We start from the raw sequence: 21,147 nt of genomic DNA, 5'->3' as shown, positions 1-21,147 counted from the left end.
CATCCAATTGCACGTTCCAGTAAAAGTAATTCTCTTTATTCGCTGTATTTATAAAATATTTAATAAGCGCAGTGGCATCTCCATTATCCACTTTGGTATGTTTTTTCAGTCGACTCATATGATCATATGCATCCTTTCTAGTAAAACCCAAATTTTCTGACCCACATGCTTCATTTTCCATGAAAGAAACAGCAGCAGAGACAGATATTCCAGCATTTACCATAGCTTCTAGAGTAGACTTTTTTGCATGTGATATATTGCGTGCCGATCTTAACAAGTGAGTTTGATCGTGTGCAAACATCTCATGGTTATGCTCTTCCACAAATCTACTCACTATCCATTGTCCCCCATTTTCTCTTGAAATCTTCAATTTGGCTTTACAATTAGTTCTAGTGAGCAGTTTTTGATAAATTGGAATCTTTTTACTAGATCTTTTTTCATCTTTCAAACCTTCACATGAGCAATTGAATTCCTTTGATTGAAGTTCATCCGTATGGGAAAAACATCGTTGTTCACCCTTCCTTACACTAAATCCCTTGGCATGTGCGTATTGACAATACAATAAATAAGCTTCTTCAAGAGTGTTCACAATCTTACCCACTTCTAATTTGCTCTTCAAAACATTGACAATGAAGTTTTCAGTTTGTACCTCTCCATTTTCTTGCATAGAAAAATTAGGGAGTCCATGTTGTTTTTTTGGAATCTGATCAATTTCGGTTTCTTCCCCGTAGTCTTCCTCCAACTCTTCAAATGCATCCGATTTGTCATCTTCCATTTCCCAAAAAAAAGACCAACTGGATCTAATTTAAAAAAAAAAAAAACAAATTAGATGAAGGAAACATACATATATTCAAGTACCACATATTACAAAAATATGGACATAAACAAGAGGATACTCTACTGTATTTTACTTTAAAAGAAATTACAATCATTAAAACTTAATTAGTAAAATATAATATAATATAAAATGAAAAAACGCATAAAAAATCCCCTTGTTTGTCCTTAAATCATCGAATACAACAAGAAGCAACAATAAGTAAAAAAAGAACCGACATACAAAATTAGATTAATAAAAAGTAAAAAATAAAAACCTAATTTTTTTCCAGAAAGCTGCAAAATAGAGCAAAGTGGTGGAAGTCTTGTTCTGCTTTTTTGAGAGATGACGGCGGAAGAATGGATGAAGGTCAAATGCTTTTTTAAAAATAAATCATTTAAAAAAATTGAACCATGGTTAGTGACATGGTTAGTGAACCGGCTTTTTGAGATAACATATGAGTTTTGATAAATTTTTATTTATTTAAAAAGCTTGAAATTAATTGCCACTTGGCAGCTAATAAATGGTTAAGGGCAGTACCCGTAGAGGCAGCATCTATATTACCACTATTGTGCTACAATTACTAATTTGCTGAAACTTTAAATTTCAATACATAAATTGTTACTTAATTGTATTTAGTTTGGCATATATACTATATTAGATAGACATTTAGGTACGGTTTGATACATAAGGTATGATAAGTAAGGGATATATAGTATAAAGATAAATAAATGATAAATATAATGATAAGATAATATGTTGAATGTTTGGTATGATTTTAACAAGAGTGATTAAATTTATATATTTAATTGTAATGACAAAATTAACCATATCACAAAAACTTATATTTCATTGTTATCAAGATCTTGTAATTGGATTGTATCCAATATACCTATATGCCAGGAGGTTGAGGGGTCGAATCCTGGGAAGGCACAAACTCCACTTTCCTGGCGTGGAGAAGTCCGATGAGTAAGTGCAAGCTGCTCTGAGTCCAGGAACTGTGATTGCAGGATCTGAGGACAGGGCCAGGGCCTTACAGTCACCGACCGATTAACTGATTTTAATTTGGTTCGATTTTCATCGGTTATGAAAACTAATTCGGTCGGTTTGGTTATGGCTAAATATTTCGGTTCGGTCGGTAACAGAATTGACCGAATGCTCACCCCTAATCAAGTTGTATATTCATTTCCTACTTGGTCTTTTGTTTTTCCTTTTTTTCTATTTATTTTTGGCAAAAAATTATGTGAGACGGTCTCACGGGTCGAATTTGTGAGACGGATTTCTTATTTGGGTCATCCATGAAAAAGTATAATTTTTTATGCTAAGAGTATTACTTTTTATTGTGAATATGGATAGGGTTGACCCGTCTCACAGATTAGTATCTGTGAGACGGTCTCACATGAGACTCACTCCTTATTTTTTTAATTCATATATGAAAATTGCAATGTATTTCCTAACTATTTTTTATAATTACATCTCGATCTTCATTTAAATATAAACAAATTAATTATAACACAAGCCCAATATGCGTCCATCGAAATACTAATATATAATGAAACCAAGTCATTGTCGTCGTGTTTAGTCAATTAGTCAAAATATATATAAAAAATCATAAGTTAGGGTCAATTATATCTATGACCCTCTTGAATTTGGAATTTGGAAATGAATGGGTTTTTTATTTTATTTTATTTTATTTTATTTTTGGAAAGTAATATCGAATGTGGTTTTTTATTTTTGGAAAGTAATATCGAATGTGGTTAAATACATTAAAGTAGGCAGTTTCGTTTTAATTAAGAGGACAAGTAAAGTTTGACAATTATACGTGGAACCAAAAAAGGGTAAGCCACGTGAACGGCACCGTACCCAAGATTTCCATGGATAAAGTATCGCCCTTGCCTTAAAACAAAAAAACTATCCATCTCATGCAAATATCCCATTTTTCTTTCAAAATATCAATAATAAATGACAAATATAACTTTTGGGATATAGATATATGTATATTATATATATATATATATATAAAATATATTTGGGTATATAAATAAGAATAACCTAGTCGATTACTTTTGAAACCCGAGTTTAATTAATAGGTATGTATGCAAAGGGGAACATTCGTTTTTAATAAAGAGTGGGAAAAAAGAAGAATTATATTAAGCATCCAAACCTATTTTCACTACTTTAGGTATCCAAAAAGTACCAATTTTCTTTTTTAACAGAATATTTCACTTTTCCTTTGACCAAAAAAAAAAGAAGAAAAAAGAATGCACTTTTCTTGCACACCATTATTTCGTGCAAAAGCCACGCAGAATCAAACAAAATTTAAGTATGAATTTTGAAGCAAAAAATTGTAACTCCAATATTATTATCTTGTAATTTATTTTAAATATATATTTCATAGATATGATCATGTCTGCAGCCATGATTTTGGTTCTATGTAATCAGCTAGATGACGATCTTTGAAAAATAAATTGGGCCAAGTGCGGGTAGCTTTCCACACGAGCCTACAAAAACTATTGTTTTTTAGACTTAGTGTGGGAAGCTGCCCGTACTGAGCCTACGTTAACTTCATCACAGTCCGTGAGACAGATCGATTCAATCTATACATATAATTAAAAGTAATATTTTTTACTTAAGAATAATATTTTTCATAGATCGGATCGAGTGAGAGATCTATCTCACAAAATTAAGCTGTGAGATAGTTTCTTAAGAGTTTTTGTTTAAAATTAAATGATTCATACAACAACTAATGTGTTGAAAAATATATTTAAAATGCGTGTATTGAATATTTGAATTTTGAATATTTGAATGTTGAAAATAAGAGATGTAAATATTGAAAATTAGTGTGTGATGATGTAGGTAATGATGCATTTTATTTTTGGATTATTTGTAAAGATTTCCTATAAATAGATCTCTCATTTGTGAAGAAAATCACAATTGAGTAGAGAGAAAAATATTATAAAGTGTGTAGTTTGGTAAATTTTGAGAGTTTGAGATTTTTATTTTTTACCATAAATTTTTACTTTTTCACAACACGTTATCAGCACGAAGCTCTAAAAGTCCTACATACTTTTCCAAGCTCCAAACAGAAGAAAAATGTAACAAAAGTAATAATATTTATTTTACTGTTATTTATTTATTGTGTATTTATTTAGTATATAATATAATGTTATTATTAGAAATAATAAAAATAAATTTTTCAAAAACTTGTTACAAATCCTGGGAGGATGTTAAGACGACATCCCATACCCCGGTAAGGGGTACGACAAGTATAAAAGCCTACAAGATTTTTAAATAAAATAAATTATGACACTTCATTATAATAATGTGATATGATATACATAATTATTTAAACACGTCTAATATTATATACATCATATTATTACCATAAAATTATAGAAATACATACATTTATTTTTTGTACACCAACGGTCATAAACGGCAACAAACGGCTAATTTTTGCCCTATAAATATCATCTCACAAACACATTCAATCACTCCAACTTTCTCTTCTTCTCTAAAAAATATTCTTCATCAAATTTTTTGAAAAAAAAAGAAGATGGCTTTCTCAAGGTTATTTTTAATTATTTTGGTTATCATACTCACGAGTCTTGTATTTATCGGAGAATATCCTCCTCGTGTGTTTTCTTTATTTTTACAAATGCTTGTAGTTGTTTTTTATCCATTACTTTGTATTGCAATATTCATTAACTAATAAAATGTATCGTAATTTTTTTAGTACCACCATGTCAAATTTAACAAAGCTCGAATTTGTTGCGCTCGACATCACGGGAAAGAATTATATGCCATGGACTCTAGATGTAGAAATGCATCTTGAGTCATTGGGTCTAAGCGAGACCATTAAAGAAAATGATATATCTTCGTCACAAGAAAAAGCAAAAGCTATAATATGTTTACGTCGACATCTCGATGAAGGATTAAAATGTGAATATCTCATCGAAAAAGATCTCATGGCTCTGTGGAAAGGATTAAAAGAAAGATTTGAACATATAAGGGAAGTTATACTTCCGACTGCCCGTGATGAATGGAATATGTTAAGATTCCAAGATTTTAAGAAAGTCAATGATTATAATTCAACGATGTATCAAATAATCTCGCAGCTAAAATTTTGTGGACATGAGGTCACGGAATCTGAGATGCTTGAAAAAACATTTTCCACGTTTCATGCATCAAATATTACTCTACAACAACAATATAGAGTACGTGGATTCGCGAGATATTCTGAACTCATCGCCTGTCTTCTTGTGGCGGAAAAGAACAACGAGCTATTAATGAGAAATCATCAGTCCCGACCCACTGGATCAACAGCATTTCCAGAAGTAAAATGCTGTAAGTAAAAATGAATTTAAACCTCGAAACCAAAATCAAATTCAAAGACAAGATTTTGGTCGAGGTCGAGGTCGTGGACGTGGACGTGGACGTGGACGTGGAATTGGCCGTGGTCGTGGTCGAGGCCGTGGTTTTGAAAACAATAGAGATAGTTATTTTTATAACTCATCTCAAAAGAGCGTCCCAAACCATCCACCGAAAATGCATCATGAGAATACAAGTGTTAATGAGAATCACTCAAAAAGATATGAAAGTTCTTGTTTCAGATGTGGTACTCCAGGACCTTGGTCCCGTATTTGTCGAGCCCCTGAGCATCTTTGCAAACTTTATAAAGAATCATTAAAGGGGAAAGAAAAGGAGACCAACTTCACTGAACGCAGTGACCGTTTGAGTGATTTAACTCATTTTGATGTTGGTGATTTTATGAATGATTTCTCTGGAAATGATCAACATGTTGGTGGGATAGAAATGAACAATATTGATGCTGCAGATTTTCTCAATGATTTTTCTGAAAATGAACAATATAGTGGTAGAATATAAATGTACAATAATTTGTTTTTCATGTATTCAAATAATAATGTTTTATTGTACAATTATGATATGTGTTATATTTATATATGTATTGTCAGTAATTTTATTTCATTGCATATTTTTTTGAAGTTCAAATATGGAAAATACTATGAGCAAAGCTGAAGTTTGCATACCCGATAGTGGTACAACGCACACTATCCTCTGAGATAAAAGATATTTCTTGGAACTAAAACCAATAAAAACAACGGTGAATACAATATCAGGTCCTGTAGACTTGATTAAAGGATGTGGTAAAGCACAATTTTTGTTACCTAATGGTACAAAATTTTTGATCAATGATGCTTTATGTTCACCACAATCGAAAAGAAATTTGTTGAGTTTTAATGATATATATTCCCATGGGTTTGATACTCAAACAATGAATGAAGGGAATGAGAAATATATGTGTCTTATCATATATAAATCAGGAAAGAAATATGAGATTGAAAAACTACCAATGCTCCCTACTAGATTGCATTATACACATATAAGTCCCATTGAATCAAACATGGTAGTTGATAATTCTTCAATATTAACAAATTGACATGACCGATTGGGACATCCTGGTTCAACAATGATACGAAGAATCATAGAAAATACACATGGTCATCCACTGAAAGACCAGAAGATCTTTCAGAATAATAAGTTTCAATGTAAAGCATGTTCTCTTGGAAAACTTATTATAAGACCATCACCAGTCAAATTCCAAACTGAATCACCAATGTTTCTTGAACGTATTCAGGGTGATATTTGTGGACCAATCCATCCACCATGTGGACCATTCAGATACTTTATGGTATTGATTGATGCCTCCAGCAGATGGTCACATGTATATTTATTGTCAACTCGAAATGTTGCATTTGCAAGATTACTTGCTCAAATAATAAAATTGAGGAATCAATTTCCTGATTATACAATCAAGAAAATTAGACTTGATAATGCTGGTGAATTTACTTCCCAGACTTTCAATGATTATTGTATGTCTATGGGAATCATTGTTGAGCATCATGTTGCTCATGTACATACACAGAATGGATTGGCTGAATCATTGATTAAACGTCTGCAAATGATTGCTAGACCAATGATTATGAAAACAAAGCTCCCTATTTCTATATGGGGACATGCAATTTTACATGCTGCTTCATTAATTCGCATCAGACCAAGTGCATATCATAAATACTCTCCATTGCAGCTTGCATTTGGTAAAGAATCAGACATTTCTCATTTGAGAATTTTTGGATGTATGGTGTATGTGCCTATTGCACCACCGCAACGAAAGAAAATGGGACCTCAAAGAAAGGTTGGAATTTATATCGGTTATGATAGTCCATCAATCATTCGATATCTTGAACCTCAGACAGGCGACGTGTTCACAACACGTTTTGCTGATTGTCATTTTAATGAGGAAATCTTCTCAATGTTAGGGGGAGAACAGAAACATACCGAAAAAGAAATTACATGGTATGTATCATCATTGTTACATCTGGATCCAAGAACACAACAATGTGAAAAAGATGTACAACAAATTGTGCACTTGCAAAGAATAGTAAATCAAATACCAGATGCATTTACAGATGCAAAAGGGGTAAGTAAATCATATATACATGCTGTAAATGCTCCTGCTCGAATTGTAATTCCAAAGAAACAAATTGGACAAAGTCATGATGTCGTAAAACGCCTGAAGCGTAGAAGCCCAGTCGGTTCCAAGGATAAAAATCCTCGAAAAAAAAATTCATAGAGAAACACGATGATCACAAAATAGAGAATGATGTTCCTGAAAAAACACATGATGATCACAAAATAGAGAATGGTGTTCCTGAAGAAACACATGATGATGAAAATATTCTGTCAGAACCACAAACTGACGAGAATCATGAAATCTCTATCAATTATACTAATATTGGAAAAATATGGAACCGAAAAGATATATTTTCTTATAATGTGGCAATCGACATCATAAATGATAATGAAGATCATGAACCAAAATCTTTGATGAATGTAAAAATCGGCAGGATTGGATAAAATGGAAAGAAGCCATCCAGGTTGAATTGGATTCGCTAAATAAACGTAATGTTTTTGGACCTATAGTCCTTACACCTGAAGGTGTAAAACCTGTTGGATACAAATGGGTTTTTATTCGAAAGCGAAATGAGAAAAATGAAATAGTAAGATATAAAGCTCGACTTGTTGCACAAGGTTTTTCTCAAAGACCTGGAATTGATTATGAAGAAACGTATTATCCCGTGATGGATGCAATTACGTTTCGGTATTTGATTAGCTTGGCAGTATCTGAAATTTAGAAATGCGTCTTATGGATGTTGTTACAACTTACTTATATGGATCACTTGATAGTAATATATATATGAAAATCCCTGAAGGATTTAAGATGCCTGAAGCACAAAGTTCAAAACCCAGAGAATGTTATTCTGTGAAATTACAAAGATCATTATATGGGTTAAAGCAATCCGGTCTAATGTGGTACAATCGACTAAGTGATCACTTGATGAAAAAGGGATATGTAAATAATTCAATATGCCCTTGTGTTTTCATTAAGAAAACAACATTCGGATGCGTAATTATTGCTGTATATGTTGATGATTTAAACATTATTGGAACGAATAAGGAAATTCAAGAAGTTGTGTCATACTTGAAGGAAGAATTTGAAATGAAGGATATTGGAAAAACCAAGTATTGTCTGGGTTTACAAATTGAACAAAAAGAATGTGGAATGTTTGTTCACCAGAAAAATTATACAGAAAAGATCCTTAAACGTTTTAATATGGATAAATCAAATCCTTTAAGTACTCCAATGGTTGTTAGATTATTAAACATAGAAAAGGATCCATTCCGTCCATGTGAAGAAGATGAAGATATTCTTGGTCCAGAAGTACCATATCTAAGTGCTATCGGTGCCCTTATGTACCTTACAAATTGTACAAGGCCTGATATATCTTTTGCCGTAAATTTGTTGGTAAGATTTAGCACATATCCAACAAAGAGACACTGGAACGGAATTAAACATATATTCCGTTATCTACGAGGAACGACAGACTTGGGACTTTTGTATTCAAAAGATGTTAATCCAAGTATAATTGGTTATGCCGATGCTGGATACTTATCTGATCCACAAATGGCACGTTCCCAAACTGGATATGTTTTTACTCGGGGAGGCACTGCAATTTCTTGGCGTTCACAGAAACAAACGCTCGTAACAACTTCATCAAATCATGCCGAGATTATTGCACTACATGAAGCAAGTCGTGAATGTGTGTGGTTAAAATCAATGACCCAACATATTCAAATCTCATGCGGATTATCATTCGACGAGAAACCTGTGATACTATATGAAGATAATGCTGCATGTGTTGCTCAAATGAAAGAGGGATACATAAAAAGCGACAGAACTAAACATATTCCTCCTAAGTTCTTCGCATTCACCAAGGAGCTAGAGAAGAATAAATGTATTGATGTTCGTCACATTCAATCAAGTGAAAACTCATCAGATCTCTTCACAAAGGCACTTCCTACGACAATATTCAGAAAGCACATATATAATATTGGGATGCGCAATCTACGAAATTTGTGAAGAATTGTTCATGTCAACATCAGGGGGAGTTTACGTGACTGCACTCTTTTTCCCTTACTATGGTTTTTATCCCAATGGGTTTTTCCTAGTAAGGTTTTTAACGAGACAGTATAAAAACACGTAATGAAGACAATCATTATGATCATCATCACAAGGGGGAATGTTGAAAAATATATTTAAAATATGTGTATTGAATATTTGAATGTTGAAAATAAGAGTTGTAAATATTGAAAATTAGTGTGTGATGATGTAGGTAATGATGTATTTTATTTTTGGATTATTTGTAAAGATTTCCTATAAATAGATCTCTCATTTGTGAAGAAAATCACAATTGAGTAGAGAGAAAAATATTATAAAGTGTGTAGTTTGGTAAATTTTGAGAGTTTGAGATTTTTACTTTTTACCATAAATTTTTACTTTTTCACAACATAATGTTTATTTTTTAGCAACACAAAATAATTACTATATTCCCAAAATTCGAGCTTAGTATATGCTCTAAATAGAGTAATTTCCTTCATACCTCAACACTATTCGATCATGTATATCTAGTGATATAAACGTGATGTAAACGAATCAAGTCGAGTCTAACAGTATTGGGCTCAAGCTCGACTCTTTTAAGATATATAAAGGATCGAGTTCGATTTGAGTTTTTATCATAAGATTCGAGCTCGGCTCATTTTGAAAGTCATGAATAACTCAAGCTCGATACATTAATAGTTCGTTTATCATATTTAACGAGTTTGAATCGAGCTCGACTTGGTGAGAGATATCGTTTTCGAGATTGTTAAAGATAGAATCGAGCTTGAGTATACTATAAAATGTATCTCTATAAATTAATTGTAAACTAAGACGGGAAAGAGTAATTTTATTCATAAATAATAATAATAATAAAAACAAATCTGACAACTAAAAAACATAAACTCGGCACATTGAACATTCTAAAATACTACGTACATCTTCCAAATACCAAATAAAATAACACCACCATAAAATCCATTACCAAATATCTCACAACACTACAATAAAACCACAAAAATGCTATGCATATACATATATTGCGTGTAAATTTTTGTTGGATAATTTTATTTTAATTACCAAATTAATCAATAATTTTATATGATTCAAGTTTTTTTATATTTTAAATTACATTATTATTTTATTCATTAAAAAATATAAATATTATCATATTAGTTAAATTTTAATATATTAACAAGTTTCGTTTATTTAAAGTCTAAAATATCATTCATCATATATATATAGTTCTAATTATGTTCAGATATTTTAAATTGAATTTTTATTTCATTTCATTTGAAAATTTATTGATCGAATTAACATTCATTAGACATATTAAACATAAAAATATTATTATGTCATCATACAATAACTTAGCAAGATTTGTATTCATTCAAATCATCACATAATAAACTTCATCTTGTTAAACGATAGTGAATTCTGTTGGATTTAGAGGCTTGTCTCTGCTGCTGCTTCTTCCCGGCTGCTGTTCCTCTGTCGTTCCTCTTCTCCCGTGATAAAGTTCAGGTACATTTCAGTTCGCCGTTGTGGTACCTCGTGCTAAGATACTGCTGGTTGTTCCGTTGTATCCTAGAAAACAGACGTCCAAGTTCATCCTCGAAGCACATCCCGGAGGGGACGAATCTGTTTTAAGGACACTGTATTTCATACAGGCCTCGGTTTGCTTTATTTTATGCATTGTGCTACTGTTTTGTTCACGATTTTACCTCGCTGGTTTTTAGTATACCTTTCTGTCTCCTTACATATTTTGGATAACAATCTTAAAACAGAATACTCATTACGTGTTGTTTCAGATATGGCTACTGAAATCAACGTGCAAAGGGAAACTGGTCATGTTGTCCCTCCTCAAGTTGTCTCTCATGGTACCCCACGTGCTGTTGCGGTTGCTGTTCCAGCGAGTCACGGTGAAAAACCGAGAAGTTTACTGGTGTGGACTTCAAAATGTGGCAGCAGAAGATGCTGTTTTACTTGACGATGCTGAACCTGGCCAGATTCCTTACTGAGAATGCTCCTAAACTCAACGAGGGTGAGAGAGATGTTGAATCTGATAGTGCGGTTGAGGCATGGAATCATTCCGATTTCTTATGCCGAAACTATGTACTAAACGGATTGGCCGATTCGCTCTACAATGTGTTTTGCGAAAAGAAAACGGCTAAAGAGCTATGGGAATCCCTTGACAGAAAGTACAAAACCGAGGATGCCAGGGCCAAGAAATTTCTTGTTGGTCGCTTTCTGGACTTTAAAATGGTGGATTCAAAGTCGGTTATCAGCCAAGTTCAAGAACTCCAAGTGATTCTTCACGAGATTCACGGTGAGGGGATGACTTTGAGCGAATCATTCCAAGTGGCTGCTATTGTTGAGAAGCTACCACCAGCTTGGAAGGATTTCAAAAATTACTTGAAGCACAAGCGAAAGGAGATGAATGTTGAAGAGCTCATTGTTCGACTTCGCATCGAGGAAGATAACAAAAGCTCGGAAAGACGATTGTTTTCTCCTGTTGCCGTTAAGGCAAATGTTGTCGAGCATGATCAAAGCTCGAAAAAGAGAACATTTTCCTCCTCCAACAAAAGGTTGAACATGGGACCCAAGGGAGGCATTTCGAAGAAAAAGTTCTCCGGAAAATTCTACAACTGTGATGATATGGGTAATAAGGCATCTGAGTGTAAGAAGCCAAAGAGGAACCGAGAGGTGAATTTGGTCGAGAACATATCTCAAGAGGTTTCGAACATGAATCTCTGCGCTGTAATATCAGAAGTTAATTTGGTGGGTTCGAACCCAAGGGAGTGGTGGATCGACACTGGGGACACTCGCCATGTTTGCTCGGACAAGGAAATGTTTGCTACTCTTGAGCAATCTGAGAATGGTGAAAAACTATTCATGGGAAATTCCGCTACTTCTGAAATCAAGGGTCAAGGGAAAGTTGTTCTGAAGATGACATCTGGAAAAGAACTGACTCTGAACAATGTGTTTTATGTACCGTACATTCGCAAGAACTTGGTGTCCGGGTCGCTTCTTAACAAGCATGGTTTCCACATTGTCTTCGAGTCAGATAAGGTGGTTTTGTCTAAGAGTGGAATGTTTGTTGGCAAAGGGTATGCTTGTAATGGTTTGTTCAAACTAAATGTAATGGCTATTAAGCCCGTGATGAATAAAGTTAATACTTTTGCTTACTTGCTTGAGTCTTCTTGTTTGTGGCATGGTAGACTTGGACACGTTAATTATGATACAATTCGTAGAATAATTAACACGAAAAACATTCCTGCATTCCAAATTGATAAACAACACAAATGTGAAACTTGTGTTGAGGCAAAACTAACAAGATCATCTTTTCGAACTATTGAAAGAAATAGTGAACCACTTGATCTAATTCAGTGTTATATGTGATCTAAAAAGTGTACAAACTCGTGGTGGAAACAAATACTTCATCATTTTTGTTGACGATAGCACAAAATTTTGTTATGTGTATCTCCTTAAAAGTAAGGACGAAGCGATTGAAAAATTTGTCCAATACAAGAGTGAAGTTGAAAATCAACTTAGCAAGAAAATTAAGGTGCTAAGAAGTGATCGTGGAGGTGAATATGAATCACCATTTGCTGAGTTTTGTGCTCAACACAGTATCAAACACGAAAGAACTGCACCTTATTCTCCACAGCAAAATGGCATTGCAGAGAGAAAGAATCGCACATTGAAAGAAATGATGAATGCGTTGTTATTAAGTTCTGGTTTACAACAGAACTTGTGGGGAGAAGCTGTTCTAACAGCTAATTACCTTTTAAATAAGGTACCCCGAAAGAAGCTAGATAAAAGTCCATACGAGTTATGGAAAGGTAGAAGTCCTTCTTACCAATACTTGCGAGTGTGGGGGTGTCTTGTCAAGGTAGCAGTACCCACTCGAAAGAAAATAAATATAGGACCAAAAACTGTTGATTGCATTTTCATTGGATATGCTCAAAACAGTACATCGTATCGTTTCCTTGTACATTAATCTCAAATACCTGATATTAATAAGAATACGATAATGGAATCAAGAAATGCTTCGTTCTTTGAACACATGTTTCCATACAAATCTAAGGAAGAACCAAGTTCATCCAAAAGATTGTATGAGACAATTGATCAAGGACAAGAGCTTGATCAAGATATTGAACCTAGACGTAGTAAGAGAGCTAGGACTGAGAAATCCTTTGGTCCGGATTTCATCACTTTCATGATGGAAAGTGAACCTCAAAGTTTCAAGGAAACAATTAGTTCATCTGAGGGACCTCTATGGAAAGAGGCAATCAATTCCGAAATGGAATTAATTTTACAAAACCATACGTGGGAATTAGTAAATCTTCCTCCGGGAAGCAAACCACTAGGCTGTAAATGGGTTTTCAAAAGGAAAATGAAATCAGATGGAACCATAGATAAGTATAAAGCCAGATTTGTAATTAAAGGTTACCATCAACGTGAAGGACTTGATTACTTTGACACATATTCTCATGTATCGAGAATAACCTCTATTCGTGTGATACTTGCGATTGCCGCCTTGCGGAATCTTGAAGTACACCAAATGGACATAAAGACAGCTTTTCTAAACGGAGATTTAGAAGAGAAAATTTACATGGAACAACCTGAGGGATTTTCTGCGACTGGGCAAGAAAATAAGGTATGTAAACTGGTGAAGTCTCTGTATGGCTTAAAACAAGCACCAAAGCAATGGCGCGAAAAATTTGACAAGGCCATGATGGAAAATGGATTTAAATTCAGTGAATGTGACAAATGTGTATACATAAAGAACAATGAAATGGGATATGTCATTTTATGTCTTTACGTAGATGACATACTTATCATTGGTAGTAATGATAAGATGATCAAATCCACCAAGAAGTTATTGAACTCAGGATTTTACATGAAAGATTTGAGCTTAGCCGATGTAATCCTTGGAATTAAAATCCATAGAACATCAGAAGGGCTAGTCCTAAGTCAGTCATATTATGTTGATAAAATACTTGAGAAATTCAATAACGATGACTCTGCATTGGCTAGAACCCCGATAGATACCAGTCAACATCTATCAACGAATCGAGGTGAGAGTATGTCTCAATTAGAATACTCTCGAGTCATTGGAAGTCTGATGTACTTAATGAGTTGTACAAGACCAGACATAGCCTATGCAGTAAGCAAATTGAGTATATTCCCGAGTAATCCAGGAGTTGAACACTGGAAAGCAATTATCAGATTGCTAAGATACCTAAGGTACACTCATGATCATGGGCTGCACTATACCAGATATCCTGCTGTTATTGAAGGATACAGTGATGCAAATTGGATATCTGATATGAAAGACTCAAAATCTACAAGTGGATTTGTATTCACTTTAGGAGGTGCAACAATTGCGTGGAAATCTTCCAAACAAACTGTAATAGCCAGATGCACGATGGAATCTGAGTTTATAGCTCTTGACAAGTGTGGTGAAGAGGCTGAATGACTGCGTCACTTTTTAGAATATGTTCCAGGATGGGAAAAAACTGTGCCGGCTATTTGCATACATTGTGATAGCCAATCTGCGATTGGAAGGGCACAAAATAAAATGTATAATGGTAAGTCTAGGCATATACGTCGTAGACATAATACCATTAGACAACTACTCTCAACTGGAGTTATCTCTGTTGACTATGTAAAGTCAAAGGATAATATAGCGGATCCGCTAACCCAAGGGTTAAACAGAGAGTTAGTTACGAAAATGTCAAGGGGAATGGGGCTCAAGCCTATAGAATAAATTGGTGCGAAGGAAAACCCAACCTACGCTGACTGGAGATCCCAAGAAATAGGTTTAGTGGGACAACCTAATCGCACGAATTTGGAGAATCACTGTGGGGGTTATCCCTAATCCATTCCTATTATGAAACAGTGAATGTTGAGGATAAGCTTACGGCTTTTAATGATTCTGATAAGAAGCAATATAGAATCACCTATGTGAGAGAGATGTGGGGCCGCTTTGAAGGAATTGCAGGGCTCAATTCTAGACCCTCTTGCAGAACCAGGAGTGTGTTCATGGCCAAAACGAACACAATCATGAGAACTGAATAGTATTAGGAAGAGTCTTGTGTGAAGTATATCTTAACTCACACAAACGGCTGTACAGTTCAAAGACATCATGTCTACTGTCAACCAGTGAATTATTATGCTTTCACGAGGGAAGGTTCAAAGGGTAATACCTACCTATCTTATGCAAGATTCAACTTTTGAATTTTATCACGAAAATCGTTGAATATCTTTCAATTTCCATTCATGTGGGGATTGTTGGACTTAGAGGCTTGGCTTATTGGGCTTGATCTTTGAATGGGAAATTGGACAAGCAAGCAAGGCCTAGTATAAGGCAAGTGGAAAATGTCCCACATTGGAAAATGAACATAGCATTGGTGAGCTTATATTGAGTTGCACTTTATAGAGGTGTAATAATGACTGGTCAAGAGGCTCTCTCTCGAGCACGCCGGCGCAGGGGGGTGCTAATCATGGGCCCGATTTGCAGTGGAAAAAGGCTTGACTTGTGTGCAAGCGTACGAGCGCGACCTAGGTGCGTCGAATGTCGGACCAATCAAGGCAAAATTTCCCACCAAGGTTCACCTGGCTTTTGCTATTTTTTATTTTCGAAAATTGGAATTATGGACCAAGACCTTTGGTATTCCAGCTGACCTTTGGTATTCTAAACTGAAAGACCTTTGGTGCTTCAGCTGGACTGACCTTTGGTGCTCCAGCTGGGCTGACTTTTGGCCTTTCGGATGGCCAACCGCAACTGTCCATATGGAACCAGATTGCCTATATATAGGAGCAGCCTCAAGTCCTTCAGACAACCAACACACTCTCCTGCATTCTTATATTTTCGAAGCTTTGCCTGTTCTGTTGTCTCTGCTGCTGCTTCTTCCCGGTTGATGTTCCTCTGTCGTTCCTCTGCCCCCGTGATAAAGTTCAGGTACATTTCAGTTCGCCGTTGTAGTACCTCGTGCTAAGGTACTGCTGGTTGTTCCGTTGTATCTTGAGAAACAGACGTCCAAGTTCATCCTCGAAGCACATCCCGGAGGGGACGAATCTGTTTTAAGGACACTGTATTTCATACAGACCTCGGTTTGCTTTATTTTATGCATTGTGCTATTGTTTTGTTCACGATTTTACCTCACTGGTTTTTAGTCAACCTTTCTGTCTCCTTACATATTTTGGATAACAAATTCATAATGCTAAGTTTAATCATAATAAATTAGATATCATTAACTTAAAATATTATTGTCGAATGACATATCAGTTTATTAAATAAGTTTTTAATTCACCGTCATAATATAGAATAATAGAATTTAGATTTAATTTTTTTATTTAAAGCTCGAGCTCGAGCTCGCTCACGAGTCATATATACGAGCATATTAACAAATATGTATACGAACCATACTTGGACCAGATAAATGAGTCGAACCCAAGCTTAAACTTGCGAGTCGTATAAATGAACATGTATGCTAACCACCTAAACTAGTCGAGATCCAGCTCGTGAGTCTATTACCAAACATATTCACGAGCTGACATCGTGTTCTGATTATGCAAATGCTAAAATACTACTAATTATAACATAAAGAAATGCGTGTGTTGGCACCGTGGCACCCAGCCCTCTCAAATGGTCCTTTCACTGAGTTATTGCATGGTAATGTGCGCTCATTCAACAATCCCAACTACCCCCATCTCATCATATGCAATACAAGGGTGCTCAAACTCTACCTATGGATAGCACATGTTATGGCTAAATTTCGTTTCCATAATCCATTTTATTCTAATAAATTAATTTTGAAAATAAATATATATATACATGTACAATTAGAGATACTAGCTCATTTTATTAATTTATTCATAAAATAAATAAATAAATAAATAAATAAATGGCTTGTGAATGATACCTTTCTGTGAACAGATTCTACTCTTGATGAATTCATGCAAATTTAAAAGGGCTCATCGCATTTGGTATTTCCCAATATTCTACTGTCGTCATGTTTGGATAGTGAAAACTTGAATTCCCATTTCTTTGTTTTTTTTTTTTGGTTGAGGTTGAAGTGGTGTCATGTGTGAGTATTGATAGAGTTTAGGTATCAAGTCTCTTTCACACAGCTACACAATTTAATACAATTTCTGAAATAGCTAGCTAGCTAGGTGTCCACATACCTTCATATTTACATACATGTATTGTTTTGTTTCTATATACATATATACAGACGATGAACAAGATGGAACATGGCGTGCTTGTAATTAAATGGAGCAGCCATTCCCTGTGTGCTCGAGTGTGATGGAACTTTAATATACTCAGGAATAAATGCTACGTTTAACTATCAGTAGTATTCCTTTTTCATGACTCCATTTTTGGTCCACGCACGGTTTTTGTTTTAGCTGGCAATGCTCTTACCCTAACAGTACTAATATATATTATTTTACTTTGACAAAACATAATATATTACAGTTTTTACATATTTTGATTATCGCTATAAATTCTTACAAGCTTTTGTGGATGTTATATATTGATGATGAATGTAATTTGGGAACAGCTGTAAAATGGGATTTGTTTTTTGCTAGACTGGAGAGGAAATAAGAAACTTTATGCAATCTGATAACTCTGAAAAGAGAGATTAAAGTATCCCAGAAACAAGATGTTTTGAAAAAGCAAAATCAACGTACTCCAAGCATGCTAAAGCAAAAAGTGCTCTACATTTTACACAGAATCTGTAAGAATACTGATTTATTATTTTATTAGTGTTAATATTATATTTATTGGTTATTTTGGAGTTCAAAACATTGATAAACATGTGCTCAAAACATTGAAAAACATGAATTCAAAACATTGAAAAACAATTGTGCCCAAATCCTTGACTAAAATAATTAAAATATTTTAAAGCATGCATTAAATTATAAAAATTATTCTCCAATCTTACCTATAAATAGATGTATTGAGTTTGAGAGAAATCACACCAAAACCTCTTCATTTAGAGCAAGCTTGAAGTTTGAAACCATCAACCTTCCTTGAAGTGAAATTTAGGAGCAATAATTCTGTTCTACTTCTGAAAATTCGTCCCATCACTCCCGACCTCAGAATCCGATCTCACCGTTCATAATACACTTTCATATGTTTTAAACATCATATCCAAATTTCGGCCCCATCCAACGGTTCAATTTCTGGGAAACGTATCTGCAAGAATACTGCTCGGAATTCAAGCGAATTTAGCAATTTTACGGATTTTCGGACGTTAACTTCCAGCTTGTTTCTTCCATAATTTAGGAGCACCTTTCGGTAAGTGGGCTTATGTTTTAAAGTATTTAAGTATGTTTTCGAAAATTCGATCGACATGATATATTCCTTCGATTTGATATATGAATATTTCGTTTCGATAAATTGTTAAGCATGTTTAAATCAATTTCAAGTGGATGTTCTTTTCGTTTCAAAATTATGTTGTCTTCGTTTCATGTTATATTCTAGTATATGTTCTTAAACACCAATTTGGTGTATTCTAAAAATTATGTTTAAAAGCACTGTTATGATTCAAGTTAGAAATGGTAAAAAGGAAAATTTTCCTAAAACATGATAAGATATGACAAGTTTATGGCCCTGATGCGGTGGGTAATAATAACCGATATATGGCCTCACCCCTTAGAGGAATTACATATAGGGGACTGATCAGTAACACCATGGATAATAAGATGAAATAACAGTGCAATACGAATAATATATGATATGTCTATATGCTTATGATAAGTTATGTTTGCTCATTGTTAATATCATGTCTTGATTATGTTATGAATAATTATTGTGACATGAAATTCATTTAATATTTACATAAATATATATAAGTTATGTCGTATCTATCATTTTGACTATTTATTGTTCCGACGTTTGTTGAGACACGGAAAATTTCGAATTGTTAAGATTTATATATATATCCTTGTGTTATTGTGATCGATCGGCCCCCACTTGCTGAGTATTTCACAAAATACTCACCCTTACACCTCTCACTCCCAGATAAGAATGAAAAACAAGTTGAAGAAGAAGAGCAAATGCATTTTTGGGGATGGTAACAAGGTTTCAGTTGATCAAGACATACTTTGAAATTTGGCTATTTTTTATTTTTGCGTTATTCGCTTCCGCACTCATTTGTTAAGTTGATTACGTTGTAAAGACAATGTATGTATTATGAAAAGGACTGGTTTGGTTGTACACTGTACTACGAGGCTTGTTGGTTTACGATTGATTAATTGTAAAACAACGCCGGATGTCAACTCACCCCGGTATCGGGACGTGACATTTAAGTGGTATCAGAGCCCTCCAGGTTCATAATCCGGCTGGGAAATTGCCATAGGAAATTTTACAAAGGTCAATTTTTGGCAAGACCCTAGCGACTTCCTACCAATGAACAATATTCACTATTCTTATCGTGACATCTGAAAATGGCAAAATTCTATTGTTGAAGCATCCAAAAATCACGTTTTGCCGTTTTTGGTAATAATCGTGAATATCAAAACTCTTTGTTCTAAGCCTTTCCATTTGTATTATTTTAGGAAATGGCTCCCCGTACTCGCGCTGAAATACCCAAACGTATGTGTGAACTCGCCCTTAGCGACCACGAAATTGCAATGGCGCATCTTAGAGCGCAAATTTACGAGGAACAACAAAAATATCATGATCAATTGTAGCCAAAGATTTGGAATATGAAAACTTGAAGAAGGAAAAACAAGAACTAGAAGATATCAAAGATCATCTTCAGGCTGACGTACAAAGGTTTTCTTATTATCTTAACTCAGAAGAAAAACAACACGAAATGACCAAGAACAAACTAGATGCTTCCCAAACAATAGCCCTTGAAATGGATGGATTACGCCAGCGAATGTTAGAGGAATCCCAAGCACTACAGTCTCAGATTCAACAGATGTTGCTAATGGAAAAACAACGCCGTCAGCAAGATGAGGCAACCATTCAAGAACTGCAGAATTCGGTGCAGAATTTGACTATGCAAAATGAACAATTGCAGAATCATGTTCATCATCTTGAGGATGCCATCTTTATGGCATTAGAGCCGGAAGTAGAACCGGTAAAAGAACAGATGGAAGATGAAGTACTAGGAGATGGCGAGATTTTAGATGACTGAGTATCTAGTGTCGTGACTATTTGTAATAAGGATTGATAATCCATTTCCTTTCTTTTACTTCTTATCATTGCACTTCTGAAAACTTTGATTTGTATTGCTTTTCCTTTTCATTGGAATCAATAAAAAGTTTATTTGATCTATTCCTTTATTGATTTCATATTTGAGATAATCTTCAATATTTTGTACATAATTATTCAAACCTCTTAGAAATTCTCATGCGTGTAGGAAATGGCAGAGAGACCCGATCGTAGCAACCGCAACCCGCGATATGCCAATCGCAACAATGATTGCAACAACAATAACAACGAAGATACACCACCACCAGCGAGAGTTGGCCTTAGCAGAGAATATTTAATGGCCATAGCAACAATTGTGGGAACAACCCTCCAAAGAATGAGCCATTTAAATACCAACACTAATCAGCCACCACCACCTCCACCACCGAATGGAATCAAACACCATTATGAATCTCTTCGGAGGAATCGAGTCCCAACGTTTGACGGCAACCCTGACCCAGAACTTGGTCAAGGCTGGCTCAAGAATATTGAGACACAACTCAATTGCTTGAAGTGCCAAATTAACTAAAAGTGACTGTGGTGACACCATTCCTAGAAGACAAAGTGGCCAAATGGTGGGAGACAATCTCAGCAAAT

The sequence above is a fragment of the Primulina eburnea genome, chromosome 1, assembly GCF_022965805.1.
Source record: "Primulina eburnea isolate SZY01 chromosome 1, ASM2296580v1, whole genome shotgun sequence".
Taxonomy (NCBI): domain Eukaryota; kingdom Viridiplantae; phylum Streptophyta; class Magnoliopsida; order Lamiales; family Gesneriaceae; genus Primulina; species Primulina eburnea.
This window is presented reverse-complemented; position numbering follows the sequence as displayed.